The sequence below is a fragment of the Xenopus laevis genome, chromosome 5L (assembly GCF_017654675.1).
Source record: "Xenopus laevis strain J_2021 chromosome 5L, Xenopus_laevis_v10.1, whole genome shotgun sequence".
Classification (NCBI taxonomy): domain Eukaryota; kingdom Metazoa; phylum Chordata; class Amphibia; order Anura; family Pipidae; genus Xenopus; species Xenopus laevis.
Window position 1 is genome coordinate 67,713,809 of NC_054379.1, and position 17,145 is coordinate 67,730,953.

General features: G+C 39.2%; 1 protein-coding gene across 2 annotated transcripts in view; it reads left to right on the top strand.

The window, feature by feature from the left end:
* The window catches only part of pkib.L (protein kinase (cAMP-dependent, catalytic) inhibitor beta L homeolog), an 82,239-nt gene that overhangs the window by 1,160 nt on the left and 63,934 nt on the right, over positions 1 to 17,145 (top strand). The gene's annotated exons all lie outside the window — the stretch shown is intronic.

The following is a 17,145-nucleotide window of genomic DNA, read 5'->3' on the forward strand; positions in this document are numbered from 1 at the left end:
TCACTGGCGTTTTGAGTAGATAATAAGAAGACTAATGTTGGTTACATCAGTCTAATGAGTCATCTGATTGTTGCGCCCTTGAAATTTCCGTCATGCGCTCCAACTGATAATGGTGTTTGTTTATATAAATAATATGGGCTAGGGCTTTGGCACTTTCAGAGAATAACACACATGGAGACTACTGACTAAATGGCATTAACAGTTTGGCTCAGCACCAGGCAACAAAATCACATTCTTACACTGTACAGCAAACTGCTCCACAAACGTACAGGTTATTTAAAGTGGAGACTCTCTTTCACATATTGGAACTTCAGGTGAGAAATAGAATCACAGCACTGAATAGCTTACAGGTAACTACAGTAACAGTTAGAGCTCCTAACATCATATACAGGGTTATTGTGCAATTCAAGTGTAAGGAGAGTGATTCAATTTTGTTTACTTTAACATTGCACCTATATGTAATCATATTGAACCCTGTGTGATACTTGTCTCTTGAAAGTGCACCTATATATAATCATATTGAACCCTGTGTGATACTTGTCTCTTGAAAGTGCTGTGTTCAATTATGGAACTGTTTATATATGACACATATTTAAATGGAGTAGGCTTTTATTATTTTGTACATGTTCCTAACCCTTGTGGTGATATAATGGCTTTGACATAAGTCTGGTAATTAGGCACTGTATATGTACATAAGCCTGATGCCTACTTCCTCTCTTACTAATACTTTTTGATTTAGAAAAAAAGGGGGGCATGTGGTATAGACACACAAGTATGACGTAACAACACACAAGTATGACGTAACAGCAGAAGGTGATATAGCAAAGTCAAACAACTTGTTGATTTATATCATATGATAATTAATTATAAGTCACAAACAAAAATGTATTGCATTTTTCTATTTTTTTTATGTTTAACTGTTTGCTCTGCCTTTTAATTTACTCTGGAATTCATTAATTAATGGCAGTGGCAATCACATGATCATCAAAAAAACCGCGGAAACTACTACCTTTTGCCTGTAGAAAGAAAATAAAGGAAATATATACTGGTTCCTGTTGAGTAAACACATATATAGGTGCTTTGTATGTGTGTGCGTGTGTGTGCGCGCGGTTCTGGGGTTTAAGTAGTAGTATATTTGGAATGCATCAGGTGCAAACATCTTTAAATTGTCCTAATAAAGTGTGATTTTAAAGAACCTGTCACAATGTTGATTTAATCTCTCTCTCTCTCTCTCTCTCTCTCTCTCTCTCTCTCTCTCTCTCTCTCTCTCTTATGGATCTCTTACTTATATTTTTGTTGTGCATAATATGTAACTCTCTCTATTCATTGTGTTCATTATTCATTATCAATTTATGCCTGGTAACAGGTTTGTGTAAAATTTTGTTTTATGTACCTGTAGTTGCTTTATTTGGTAAATTGTGCTTAATGAAGTAGGTTCCTAGCTAAAACATGTTGTACTAAGTACAGCATTAAAGTTGACAGTATACTCCTATCTGCCGTGGCATGTTATGGACATCCCTGCTAATGATGCAAATCATACAACTCAGCTTGTTTAACACAAACATAATGCATGAGTAACATAAAGCTAATGTGCATATTTACACTGAAACAATTTAGAAAAACATTTTGTAGTGCTTTCTTCATTGAGAACTACTGGGCTTGTTGTTAGGTCTTGTGAATTATTTGTTTCTTGTATCAATGATATAACAGATGGAGAAGGCAAATAAGCAGCACCATTGCTAAGGGAGTTGGAAAATTAGACCAATGGGAGTTTAAAAGATGATGAAGGATGTACTTATGAACCTTCAAACACAATCAGAATTCACTCGATGAAGAAAATTAGCAAGAAAGATTTCAATTAAATTGATGCTCCTGTAAATGCTACAGAATATATTATTATAGTATCAAAATGTATCAATAATCAGTATCTTACATTTTAAGGCTTCAGAGACCTCCTGGCTCTCACTGGCTATGTCCTTTGAAATGGAGTATGTATATGTTATATTATCAAACAAAAAAACATTAAGCATTAGTAGCATATTGCTGGAAGAATTCAAATGTATAGCAAGGTGTTAACAGGACTGAGTTGCTTCCTCCTGCCACAAAAGGGATGATGGGACAGGCAGGTGGGAGGTACATAAAAATTTGAAAGTTGGAGAGTTATGTTAAATGGTACAGAGCAATGTATGATTGAGGGAAAGTTGGAGATATACAAAGAAAGGGGTGTATTAAATGCAAAAGTATAATGCAGTTTTACCATAAAGCTAATACACTTTCTTATTAAAACAATTCAGGACAATTTGCAGTTACATAGTTACAGTAGTTACATTGTTAAATTGGGTTAAAAAAAGACAAAGTACATCAAGTTCAACCCCTCCAAATGAAAACCCAGCATCCATACCCCTCCATCACATAAATTATATATACCCATTATAGAAACCCATATCTATACTAACTATAGTTTAGTATTACAATAGCCTACCAATTTGAATTTGAATTTTGACCTGCCGTATACATAAACCATTCTGGTTTTTTTTTTTTAATCAACATTTAGATATTCATAGATAATAAATATTTATGAATTTGACCTAAAAATCTATGACATTATTGTAAAGGTATTTTACACATATCTGAAAGTGAAGAAGTGGCATTATTCATGCACACATTTGTGAATTTTAACATTTTTGTGTTACTTGCCCTTTAATAAAATGGCTACTGTTGTAAGTGCAATCTTTGTTCTGAGTTGAGGCCTCTGAATAATATATCTCTCTGATTGCTGCTGAGGGGTTAAAGTAACTGTTAGCAGATTGTGTTCTCTTTCGTTGACGTTGTTAGCGCAACAGGCATCAATACAAATTTCTTTTCTATGAGTAAATGGTAGAAGAGAAGCAATGTTGCATTTCTCAATATCTGTCACTTGTAATAATCTTAGTGTGAAAGTACCTGCTAACACCCTGGAGTACTATTTGTTCCATAAAAGCCACCGCCTAAACATACATCTCAAACATCAGAAACACTTCTATTACTTATTTAAATAAGCTGCTCTGTAGCAATCAGGGCAACCATTCAATAGAGAAAAGACTCAGGTTAAACAGCAGATAGCACATAAGCTCTGTAGTACATAATGGTGTTATCTGTTATCTATATAACCTGTGCCATATAGCCCTTTTTTCAAGTTTCTGTCATTGCTACACAGCAGGTTGTTTATAGGAACTATAGTAGTGTTTCTGAAGCAAACACATCAGTTTTTACCAGTGCATGGCAACATTACATGATATTTGCATTACCAACACTTTAATTTTTAAATGTTGCTCAAGTTATGCCTGGTTGAAGTTTCTGGAGCTGGAAGTAATGCTAGGTAGGGGTTTGGGTTAAGGGTAATTAAAAAAAGGAACCTTGAGTTCCTTTCTTACTGGTGATAACATATATATAAACAATTGCAATGTGCTTTTTGAATATGGATTGATGCCCTACACTACATTTGCAGCTGAACTTAACATCTATATGTCATTTTAGCCCATTCTTACAGGCAGATTTGCTCCATGTTATATAGTATGGTGTATATATATAAAAAAATAAATGTTAGCTGTCAGGTCCTGGAAGCTGGAGTATTTTGGAAGGAACACTCCATTCTGTAAGTCCAGCTTGCATATTGGAGCTCACTTTCCATAGGAAGGTTGTCCTGTGGAAAAGTAGTGAAACTGCCGGGAAGGTCTCTCTGAGCAGCGCACAGCAGTAGGGTTACCTGCCTGTGTTAAAACTCCCAAAGGGACCAGGGGTGCTGCCTGCAACTGCAAGGAGCAGGGGGAGCCTGTGACATAGAGTCTGTCTGTCTGTAAAACTGAGGAATGCCAGGAGGCTGAGCAAGAAGAATCGTGAGTACAGGAATGACCAGAAAACATTGGTTTTCCTACTGGTAGTTCACAAGGGGCTCAGTTTAGTGAGGGAACTCATCAAATGTGTGTAGGTAGCTCCCAGTGGGCAGGTTTATTTTTATGATTTACAGTTTGTATGCTGAGGTGGTCACCCCTGTGTGTAAATAAACTGCCTTATAGTGATACTGACGCTAAAAAAGTACATTTTAAAATATGAATGTACTTTAAAAGTTACCTATAGGTCATAGTTACATAGTTAAATAGGGTTGAAAAAAGACAAAGTCCATCAAGTTCAACCTCTCCAAATGAAAACCCAGCATCCATACACACACCCCTCCCTACTTTCACATAAATTATATATACCCATACCTATACTAACTATAGAGTTTAGTATCACAATAGCCTTTGATATTATGTCTGTCCAAAAAATCATCCAAGCCATTCTTAAAGGCATTAACTGAATCAGCCATCACAACATCACCCGCAGTGCATTCCACAACCTCACTGTCCTGACTGTGAAGAACCCCCTACGTTGCTTCAAATGAAAGTTCTTTTCTTCTAGTCTAAAGGGTTGGCCTCTGGTATGGTGATCCACTTTATGGGTAAAAAGGTACCCTTCCATTTGTCTATAATGTCCTCTAATGTACTTGTCATGAGAGGTTTGTTTTTGTAAGTTCTTAGCTGATATTTCTAAACCTGACTGTTTTGCCAACCTGACTGTCCCATCTCAGCCTGTCAGTTTTAGTTTCTAATGCTGCACGAATATGGCAGCCCACTCATACAGGAACATGGGACATCAGACGTGTAATGTAAAAGCATTGTGCAAATACTTTTTGGCGAAGTTATAAGTGGCGTTTAAAAGCAATTTTATGATAGATGTAAAATAGTTTAATTTCTGGTATCAGTATCTCTTTAAAGTGAATAAAGTGTCTGTTACGGATCTCGAAATCTTACAATAAATATGTAATACATTATACTGTACAAGCTAATTCAGGCTAATTGCAATTTTTCTACAGTGTATTATAGATAACAGAGAAATGCCTGAAGCAAACCATTCAACTTCCTGTTGTAAATTGAAACTGCCTGACACAGCAGGTAGTAGGTAAGTGAAGGCAACTAAAATGCCAAATTGCCAATTCTGATAAAATTCAATGAAAATCACCTTGAATGAGGTACATTTATACCTCCACATGCCACCTCACACATACAGTTTTGCATGAGAGAATAATATGTTGAAATATAATGTACTAAAATGTTATCTAATGGTGAATTTCCTCTTTAAGACATACCAGGATTGATGCAGACAACTGGACAATTCTCTTGGCCATTACTAATTATTTCCCAGGAGACACACAGTAATTGGTTTCTTGCCAGGCAACAAATTGAACCGTGAGTCCATGGAACATTCAGGTGACTAGCAAGTGTGCCATATAGGAATTATCTAGCAATATTCACAGTGCCATGTAGCCTTGTACTTTTGCAGACAATGCTGCCAAAATTCAGACAACAAGCATTGCAGATTGAGGGGGCAGCACAGAGAGATGTAGTATCCCAGTAGAGGCAAATGCATTTATTAAGGATGGCATAGTGAATAAAGGGCAATGTGTGAGGTTTACAATGAGTCTGTGTGGCTACATATTGTTGTCATTCTGAGGACAGATCTCTTTGAAGAAGTCCAGACTGCAGCATGTTAGCAGAGTTATGGAAATAACATCATCATCTGCTTTACAATACGTTGATAATTACTAATTATTTTGTGTTAAGGTCAGCCTTAGCACAAATTTATTTTGCATTTCGACTATGATACAACTGCTGCATTTAGATAAAATTCTATAATAATACAAAAATCTTTGACATCTGAAGAAAACTGTTTAAGCAGAATTAGTGATGCTCATTGCACAAAATGTTCCTGCTATCAGATGACTACTAATTGACTGCTGTTTGTGAAATGCTACTTTTCCCTGGTTTATTGTACCTGGTTTATTGTAATAAAATACATTTACGTTGCAAAGGTTTGCTGTGAATCATATTAAACCTAGCTGGAAAATATAAATTAAGGCCGTGTTTATCTATCTATCTATCTATCTATCTATCTATCTATCTATCTAAGGCTGTGCTTCTTGATTTTACGTGACTTCATGAATCATTATCAATAGTTGTGCTTAGAAAAAACTTTGATAAGATGAGAGGCTTTACTGGCTGAAACTGAGTAATTATTTTTACATTTAAAGGGGAACTGTCAGCCACAAAAATCTGTATATTAAAAGTCCTTTTCAAATTAAACATGAAATCCAATTTCTATTTTTTATTAAAACATTTATAGCTGTGTGATCTTATTTAAACATCTCAGCTGTCAATCAAATATTGTCTGCCCACTGGCCCACCAATGTTTTGGAGGATGTGGAGAGCGGGGTACATTCTACCACATGTGTTGGACCTGCGAGACAGTTAAAGCGAACTTAACATGCCAATCTTTGATAATGTAACTAGAATCACAACTTATATGATCATACGTGTATTAATGATATGTTTGTAAACGTTTTACAGAAAATAAAAATTTCTAAATAAAAAATATTGTCTGCCCCTCCTCTATGCCTTAGGCATAGAGGCGGGGCAGGCAATTACTTTCACTTTCCATGCAGCACTTCCTTGAGTTCACTGCTGTCCCCACATTCCCTCATTCTCTTCACAATTTAATTGTGTAGCCAGAGCATTTAATTGGGTCCCCCATTCAGGTTCACAAACAAGATTCTTAGATGATGCAAGGCTTGCCTTAATAACAGTGTCCACAAAATGGCTCCTGCCTGCTTACTATAATTATGAATTCCCAGACTGAAGGAAACAAGATTCAAATAATTTATATAGTGTAATTAAAGTTCATTTTACTTGACTAATGTGATAAAATAGGAATCTGAATAATTTTTTATTGGGTGACGGGTTCCCTTTAAGCAAAGTATGGTCACCTCACATAAAACATAAAGACATGAAATGATTCATGTTTAAATACAATGACTTGTATAGAACTTTGAAATTAAGACCTTGCTGCAGAACCTCTGTAAATTGATTCTATTGTGTTGACATACACTGTATATGCTGGAACAATGAAATCTATTTTCAGAAAAGGTTCTGCAGTAAGCTCTGTTTCTTTATAGTTCTATACAAGTCACTGAGTTAACTAAGTTGCGTTAACGTTTTACTGCAAGCAGACCTCAAGTGACATTTTAAGGACCACCATACATTTATGGGATATATTATGAATGCTGTTGTTTGGATTGCCAAATTCTTGTCTACTCAAACATTGAATCTTTTAATAAACCCAATAGAAATGTTTTGCAAAAAATATGGATTTATGCAGCTTAGTTAAAATCAAGTACAAGGTACTGTTTAATTATTATAAATAAATGTTGGTTTATTTTCTTCAAATTGACTCTCCTGAAATGTGGAGCTTTCTGGATAGCAGGTTTCTGCAAAAGAATTCCCATACCTGGGAAGTAGCATTGTAGAGGGATCATTTATTAATGAATTGGCACAAAAGAGCATTTAGACTGCCGTTCACTTAGCACTATACCTTGCGAAGTGCAGAATGCCCACTGCACCCGTCGCACATCTCACATCTAGGGCAGGTCTCCAGAGCACAGTGCTCAGTGCTCAGAAAACTCTGCATTTAATCTCTGGCTTAAAGGAGAAATAAACCCCCCTACTGCTAAAAGCCCCCATTCGACACCATCCTTTGCATTCTTATGCGATACTCTGCATATATAAGTCAGTATTTCTGTACAGATCATTTTTCTTACTAGAACACTATATGGGGAGGAAGAAGGGAGGGGGGCCAGTGGAGGGTGGTGAATGAGGGCTTTTAGCAGTAGGGGGTTCTACTTTAAGATACTGCTCAGCACATAGTGCCTCATGTAGCTTGCATCAACAGATGCTCCTCCTTGTGTCTCATGAATGATGCACTGCTATAGCATGTGCACATGGATGTCCTGTGGCTGCCCCTTACATGGTGAGTCATTCTCTTTCAAACTGGAGATACAAAGATTTGCACCTGACAGCAGTAGCACAATAAAAGTAAGGTGCATTGTGGCTAGAAAAACATAGGGCTTTGTGGCTTGTTTTCCACTTTGCACCTTGTCACCTTTAATTGGGTTGTTCACCTTTAAATTAATTTTTAGTATGAAGTAGAGAGTGATATTCTAAGACAATATTCGGTTTTTGAGTTATTTAAATATGAATCCAAGCAGAGTATTTGTTTTTAGGTGGAGTCAGTGGCCACCATTTGAAAGCTGAAAAGAGTGAGAAGAAGACAAATATTTTTTAAACTATAAAAAATGAAGACCAATTGAAAAGTTGCTTAGAATAAACCATTCTATAGCATACTGAAAGTTAACCACTCCTTTAATAAATTATTCCTTATATTTACACTAAGTTTCTTTAATTGTCTTGGCTCAATTTACAAATCAACAGCTAATTGCTGACCTCTGAAGCAGGAATGGATTTATATAAATAAGATCTAAAAATACAGCTTGTGCTATATGCTAATCTCCACTAAACCAAAAGACATAAGAAGCTCATCTCCAATTTACATAATACAGTCTCAATGACAAACGTTATTAACCATTTAATGTGCAATAAGGACAACAGTGTGTGCAACACGGGGAAACCTATTTATCAAAATTCAAATTTGTGTTGTGTTTTTTTAACCACTGACTTCTGTGACCTTGACAGCTTTTAGATGGCATACTTTTACATTTGAGTTTTGTGTGGTTTCCACACTTAATAAATGGTGAAAATGTCATGTTTTGAAACCATTCGTTACATGATTTTTAGCTCTAAAAGATTTTTAGATTTATAAAGTTAGACTAAAGTTTGAAGAAATGAACCCGATTGGGCCCTAAGGAGCTGATTTATTAAACATTTGTACTTTTTTTCAAACTTTCTAAAGCACAAAAAATTGGTGCAAATGAGATTTTCTAGGTTTTTGTATTCTTATTCAGATTCATTCCATGATTTTATTCATTCATGCTTTTTATATTTTAGCAGGGCCAGGTTTAAAGCTGGGGTGCCCCAGGCTACTCCCACACCCCTGCCCTGCGCCTCCCCCCTTGCATCCCCACACACTTGTACATTTTTTTTCTCTTTCCCTCTGCCGGCTAATTAAGGGGGAGGAGTTAATCAGGTAAATTCTGATCAGGCTTTGTGTTCTGTGGTTTGAAACCTTAACTCTGTGACTGTGTGGGAGCTGCTAAGCAAGTGTTGCATGTGATCTAAGTGTTGCATGTGAATTAAGTGCATTTGTGAGGAATTGCACTTGGGAGACTGTAAGTAGCCAGTGTAAATATGAGTGCAAGTGGGTTTACTGGTACAGGTATGGGGCCTGTTATCCAGAATGCTTGGGACCTGGGGTTTTCCGGATAACGGATCTTTCTGTAATTTGGGTCTTCATGCCTTAACTCTACTAGAAATTCATTTAAACATTAAATAAACCCAATAGGCTGGTTTTGCTTCCAGTAAGGATTAATTATATCTTTTTTTTTTTAAATTATATCTTAGTTGGGTTCAAGTTCAAGCTACTGTTTTATTATGACAGAGAAAAGGGAAATCATTTTTAAAAATTTGGATTATTTTGATAATATGGAGTCTATGGGAGACAGCCATTCCGTAATTCGGAGCTTTCTGGATATCAGGTTTCCAGATAAGGGATCCTATACCTGTATTACTCAGTGTGTCTTGTCACATGTATGTGGTGTTGGAGCAGCAGTTCCATGCAGTATTTACATGTGAGAGATGTCGTGGGTTTTCATCTTGGAATCTAAACTGTAGACTCTAAGGGGCAAATTCACTAAGTGCCGAAGCGCCAAACGCTAGCGTCAATTCGCTAGCGTTGGGCATTTTCGTTACATCGCAAATTCACTAACGAACGCTGGCGTAGATTCGCTAGTGTTACTTCGCACCCTTACGCCTGGCGAATTTTCGCTACGGACGTAACTACGCAAATTCACAAACGAGCGCAGTGTACTGAACTCTACCTTTTACGCTAGACTTCCTTCGCCACCTCAGACCAGGCGAAGCGCAATAGAGTAGATAGGGATTGCTTAAAAAAAGTCAAAAATTTTTCTAAGTCCCAAAAAACGCTGGCGTGTTTTCTATGGGGTGCCGTTTGTCCCAAATACATTATGTATACAAAACTATCCCTAATACACAGAATGAATGTCTCTCATGTTATATAAGTATTTGTGACCATACACAGATAAAAAAATATACAAAAGACTTATTTCTATTAAAGAATGAAAACAAAATCTGGTTAGTGCACAAAAGGATGTCATTATATCACAAACTCCATTCTGTACAGTTTAACAAGCAATCTGTCTCACAAATGTATAACCTCCATGTAACGGACACACTTATGTGCAGAGTTACTTACAGAACGAATTATGTAAAAACAAATTTGGACATAATATATAATAGTGTAACTAACTAGTGCTTGTCAAGCTAGATTTGACTGACAAAATAGATATCTGTGACAGAAAGCAAGATTTTATAGTACAGTATTCATTCTTTCCACAAAATGACAGTTTTGTTTCACAAAACAGATAAAATAACCATTCTGTGAAGCAACACTGTCAGTCACATTCCTGAACCAATAAGAACAAAGCTTATTGCCATATACAAACAAGATGAGAAGTGGCCAGCTCTGCTCCACATGGCTAAGGCAAAGTATCTGACGTGCTATAGAGGGCGCCCTCTAATGTCCCCTGTGCTGCATAGTAATAAACATGAACAAACCTTTCCTAAAAGAGCTGCTGTTGAACACTACAGGTTCATAAATGGAAGTTCTTACAAATGGCATAGTAGTTGAACTATAGGTAAGCACATTATTAAGAGACTACTACAAGCTATTTGGTGCAAGATTACAGCTAGGAGGAGACATTGGAGTCTAACTATCATATACAAAATGTATAACTGTCTCTGAGAGTCAGGCAAAGCAGCCAGACAAGCACAGTAACTTCTGGTACATTTAATAGAAGATAGCAGGTGGGTGTGGCCTTTCCCATTATTGCTCTCAGCTTAGACAGGAAGAGGAATAGGAGTAAGTCATAAGATAATGGCAAAACAGCAGGAATGCCCTTAACCAAAATCGCCACACAAGCAGGTTACTACAATAAGAATAGCCATATCACCTAAAATGATCATATTTATGTTTTGCATACTTTTCTTTTTCTACAATCATTATAAGTGCAGCATTATATTTCTCAGCCATTTGTAAAAACTTCCATTTATGAACCTGTAGTGTTTAACAGCAGCTCTTTTAGGAAAGGTTTTTTCATGTTTATTACTATGCAGCACAGGGGACATTAGAGGGCGCCCTCTATAGCAGGTCAGATACTTTGCTTTAGCCATGTGGAGCAGAGCTGGCCCCTTCTCATCTTGTTTGTATATGGCAATAAGCTTTGTTCTTATTGGTTCAGGAATGTGACTGACAGTGTTGCTTCACAGAATGGTTATTTTATCTGTTTTGTGAAACAAAACTGTCATTTTGTGGAAAGAATGAATCCTGTACTATAAAATCTTGCTTTCTGTCACAGATATCTATTTTGTCAGTCAAATCTAGCTTGAAAAGCACTAGTTAGTTACACTATTATATATTATGTCCAACTTTGTTTTTACATAATTCATTCTGTAAGTAACTCTGCACATAAGTGTGTCCGTTACATGGAGGTTATACATTGGTGAGACAGATTGCTTGTTAAACTGTACAGAATGGAGTTTGTGATATGACATCCTTTTGTGCACTAACCAGATTTTGTTTTCATTCTTTAATAGAAATAAGTCTTTTGTATATTTTTTTATCTGTGTATGGTCACAAATACTTATATACCATGAGAGACATTCATTCCGTGTATTAGGGATAGTTTTGTATACAGAATGTATTTGGGACAAACGGCACCCCATAGTTTTCTACATTATGGGTGATAGGCTGAAAAAGATCGAAAATTTTTTTGGGGCTCCCCTCCTTCCCCCCTACATTTCCTGACTCATGGCAACTTACCTATACAGTGGGCACATGTGTAGGGCAAAATAAAATTTTTATTTGATGTTTTGAAGGTTTTCTAGGCATTTGTAGTGCTGATACGTATTCCTCCATTGAAATTTGAATTTGGCGCCGTATGCAAATGAACCATCGCAAGCGAAACTTTGCTTCGCTTGGCAAATCAACGCTAGCGCAACTTAGCAACCTTACGCTACCCCTGTGCGCAACTTCGGATTTTAGTGAATTTGTGGAGCGCTGGCGAAACTACGCCTGGCAAAGTGCGGCGAAGTGCGGCGAATCGCGGTGAAGTTGCGCCTGGCGCAACTTTGAATCTTCGTGAATTTGCCCCTAAGGGGGGTGACTTGCAGCACTAAGGGCAGCGGCAAACATGGGAGAGGAAAGGAGGCCCGCAGTGCAACCACTGGCAGGGGCTAGTGCCCCATTTTCACCATTTTGGCTGAAGATGCTGGGGAGGACAGCTCTGAGCTGGCATGTATGGAACAGGCTGACTCTCAGAGCACCTTGGGAGGCAGTGGCTCTAATACGGGTGGTGGGGGGAGTGCAAGGAAGGAAAGGCAAGTTCTAGTTATAGGGGATTCAAATTATTAGAAAGGTGGATAGGGTAATATGCCGTAAGGACCCTTCATGCCGAACAGTCTACTGCTTGCCTGCTGCTTGGTTTCGGCATGAGTGGAATGAGTGGACAGATTATTGGGAGAGGCTGGGGAAGACCCAGCGGTCTTGGTACACATAGGTACCAATGACAAAGTTAGAGGAGGTGGTGAAGTCTTCAAGAACTATTTTAAAAAACTAGGTGTGTTGAGGCGAGGACTTCCAAGGTAATTTTCTCAGAGATATTACCTGTGCCACGAGCAACACTAAGAAGACAGCGGGAACTTAATGCGTGGCTAAGAGATTGGTGTAGGGAGGAGGGTTTTGGGTTTTTGGAGAACTGGGCTGATTTCTCAGTCGGCTACAGACTCTTTGCTAGGGATGGGCTGCACCTCAATGATGATCGTGCAGCTGTTTTGGGGGAGAAGATGCCTAGACGGCTGGAGGAGATTTTAAACTAGGCGTGTGGGGTTCAGTAAAAGATTCAGTGGATGACAGGTTAGATGAGATAGTGGGCAAAGGAAGGGAAAATGGGGTGGAGATTTGGTTGGGGGTACTGTTAAGGATAGGGAGGACCACATGTCATTTTTTCAATATGGTACCAGTATTAAATGTAAGTTAGCAAATGCAAGGAGTCTGAAAATATGATGTGATCGGTGTAGCCGAAACATGGCTGAATGAGTTGCATGATGGGCAGTTAATATCAGTGGCTTATATAAAGGAGGAGGTTATGTTAGAAAATGAGGGGGCAGAAGTCTTATGAGTAGAGTTCTTCACCAATTGTAAAGAGTCCAGCAAATTAATTGTAGGAGTATGCTATAGACCTCCTAATGTAAGTGAGGAGGAGGAAAAACACAGAACAGAAATGTTTGTCATTTATTGTCATGTAAATGCTCTAAAAATCACCCTATTTGGCTCAATATAGTAGTAAAGAAGTTAATAGGAAAGAAGAGAAAGGCATTTAAAAATTACAAGTCTGCTGGGACAGAAGCTGCATTTAATGAATATAAACACTATAATAAATATTGTAAATCAGCAATCCGGAAGGCAGAGAAAGGAAAAAAAGAGTGCATTGCAGCGGAGGCTTTGTTTTTGACGCCTGTGTTTATGCACAGCGTGTTGGATCGTGCTGAAATCGCCCGTGGAGTTCTAGCCTAAACTGTTTAGGGATGTAGCGAACGTCGGAAAAAAAGTTCGCGAACATATTCGCGAACTTGCGTCAAAAATGCGAACGGTTCGCGAACGTCGCGAACCCCATAGACTTCAATGGGAAGGCGAATTTTAAAAGCTAGAAAAGACATTTCTGGCCAGAAAAATGATTTTAAAGTTGTTTAAAGGGTGCAACGACCTGGACAGTGCCATGCCAGAGGGGGATCAAGGGCAAAAATGTTTCTAAAAAATCCATTGTTGACACAGCGCTGCGTTTTGTGCTGTAAAGGGCAGAAATCACACTACATTTCTAAACCTGTGTAATAAAATGCTTTAAAACGTCCGGCGTCTACATGCCAATCAAGTCGTGTAAAGGTTACAGCCTGTTCACACGCAAAGACGAAACGCGGTGCTTACTGCAACGCAAAAAGACGCAAAGAGCTTTAATGAATGATACCGTCAAGTGAGCAAATAATAGTTTTTAATTACTAGTTGCTTGTCACCTCCAGGATGTTCGTCCTGTTGGTGGCAATATTTCTGTAGTGGTGTGTTTAGCAGTCACCGTGCTTGTGCGCACGTGCACGGTCAGGCAGAGGTAATTCAATGTACAGTGAAGTGAACCAAAAAACACTGATTCTGCAGTGTGGGCCCAGTTTTGGTCTACTTTATTGATCACCTGCGGTGACCATAAAAGATGCGATTTTGCCACTGTTGCAGAACCCTGAAAAATTAGGCATGTGTACTTTCCTGAAAAATTATGTTTTTTTGTCGCAGCCACTGAACCAGAAGTCCAGAAACAATATGCCATATAAATGCTGAAAATATTAATTTTTTTTTGTGGCAGCCACTGCAGCACAGAGGCCAGAAAAAATATGCCATATAAATGCAAACAATATTAATTTTTTTTGTCGCAGCCACTGCAGCACAGAGGCCAGAAAAAATATGCCATATAAATGCAAACAATATTAATTTTTTTTTGTCGCAGCCACTGCAGCACAGAGGCCAGGAAAAATATGCCATATAAATGCTAACAATATTAATTTTTTTTGTCGCAGACACTGAAGCACAGAGGCCAGAAAAAATATGCCATATAAATGCTGAAAATATTCAATTTTTTTGGTCGCAGCCACTGAAGCACAGAGGCCAGAAAAAATATGCCATATAAATGCTGAAAATATTCTGTTTTTTTTGGTCGCAGCCACTGAAGCACAGAGGCCAGAAAAAATATGCCATATAAATGCTGAAAATATTCATTTTTTTGTCACAGCCACTGAAGCACAGAGGCCAGAAAAAATATGCCATATAAATGCTGAAAATATTCTGTTTTTTTGGTCGCAGCCACTGAAGCACAGAGGCCAGAAAAAATATGCCATATAAATGCTGAAAATATTCATTTATTTTTGTCGCAGCCACTGAAGCACAGAGGCCGAAACAATATGCCATATGAATGCTGAAAATATTCATTTTTTTGTCACAGCCACTGAAGCACAGAGGCCAGAAAAAATATGCCATATAAATGCTGAAAATATTCTGTTTTTTTTGGTCGCAGCCACTGAAGCACAGAGGCCAGAAAAAATATGCCATATAAATGCTGAAAATATTCATTTATTTTTGTCGCAGCCACTGAAGCACAGAGGCCGAAACAATATGCCATATAAATGCTGAAAATATTCATTTTTTTGTCACAGCCACTGAAGCACAGAGGCCAGAAAAAATATGCCATATAAATGCTGAAAATATTCTGTTTTTTTTGGTCGCAGCCACTGAAGCACAGAGGCCAGAAAAACTCAGGATTTACCTGGATTCAAATTAAACCAGTAGGGTTTGCACCCTAGTTTGTAACGGTGGTGGAGGGAGGAGGACGCTAAAGGACAGCTGTATGTGGAGTCATGAGGCGTGCAGAGAAGGACAGCTGCATGGGGAGTCAGAATCAGAAACTCAGAACAAGTCTTCCGGCGTGCAGTAACCCTCCGAGATCCACCCCTCATTCATTTTAATAAAGGTCAGGTAATCCACACTTTTGTGACCTAGGCGAGTTCTCTTCTCAGTTACAATCCCTCCTGCTGCACTGAAGGTCCTTTCTGAGAGGACACTTGAGGCGGGGCAAGACAAGAGGTTCATGGCAAATTGTGACAGCTCTGGCCACAGATCAAGCCTGCGCACCCAGTAGTCCAGGGGTTCATCGCTCCTCAGAGTGTCGATATCTGCAGTTAATGCCAGGTAGTCCGCTACCTGCCGGTCGAGGCGTTCTTTGAGGGTGGATCCAGAAGGGTTCTGCCGCTGCCTTGGACAAAAAAACATTTGCATGTCTGACGTTACAGAGTGGCCAAAGTGCTTTGTCCTTGCAGGTGCGCTCGTGGCAGGATTACTGGCACCTCTGCCCCTGGAATGTTGATGAGTTCCTGAAGTGACATCACCCTTAAAAGCATTGTACAACATGTTTTGCAGGCTGGTTTGTAAATGCAGCATCCTTTCAGACTTGTGGTATGTTGGTAACATTTCTGCCACTTTATGCTTGTACCGAGGGTCTAGTAGAGTCGCGACCCAGTACAGGTCCTTCTCCTTATGCCTCTTGATACGGGGGTCCTTCAACAGGCATGACAGCATGAAAGACCCCATTCTCACAAGGTTGGATGCAGAGGTATCCATCTCTGCTTCCTCGTTATCAAGGACTGCATCATCCACGGTCTCCTCCCCCCAGCCACGTACAAGACCAGGGGTCCCCAAAAGGTCACCACTAGCCCCCTGGGAAGCCTGCTCCTGTTGGTCCTCCTCCTCCACAAAGCCACCTTCCTCCTCTGACTCCACTTCTGACACCTCTCCCTGCTTTGCAGCAGGTGCCTGGGTTCGTTCTGGTGATTCCGACCAGAAATCGTGCGCTTCCTGCTCCTCGTCACGCTGGTCTACAGCCTCATCTGTCGCACGGCACGCTCCAGGAAGAAAGCAAAGGGTATTAGGTCGCTGATGGTGCCTTCGGTGCGACTGACCATATTTGTAACCTCTTCAAAAGGGCGCATGAGCCTGCAGGCATCGCGCATAAGCACCCAGTAACGGGGGAAAAAAATCCCCAGCTCTGCAGATCCAGTCCTACCACCCAGTTCAAACAGGTATTCGTTGACGGCTCTTTGTTGTTGCAGCAGACGTTCCAACATGAGGAGCGTTGAATTCCAGCGAGTCTGGCTGTCGCAAATCAAACGCCTGACTGGCATGTTGTACCGCTGCTGAATGTCAGCAAGGCATGCCATGGCTGTATAGGAACGTCTGAAATGGGCCGACACCTTCCTGGACTGCCTGAGAACGTCTTGGAATCCTGGGTACTTTGAGACAAAACGTTGTACTATTAAATTCAGAACATGTGCCATGCAGGGCACATGTGTTAAATTGCCCAGTCTCAGTGCTGCCAACAGATTGCTTCCATTGTCACACACCACTTTTCCGATCTTCAGTTGGTGTGGGGTCAGCCACCGATCGGCCTGTGAC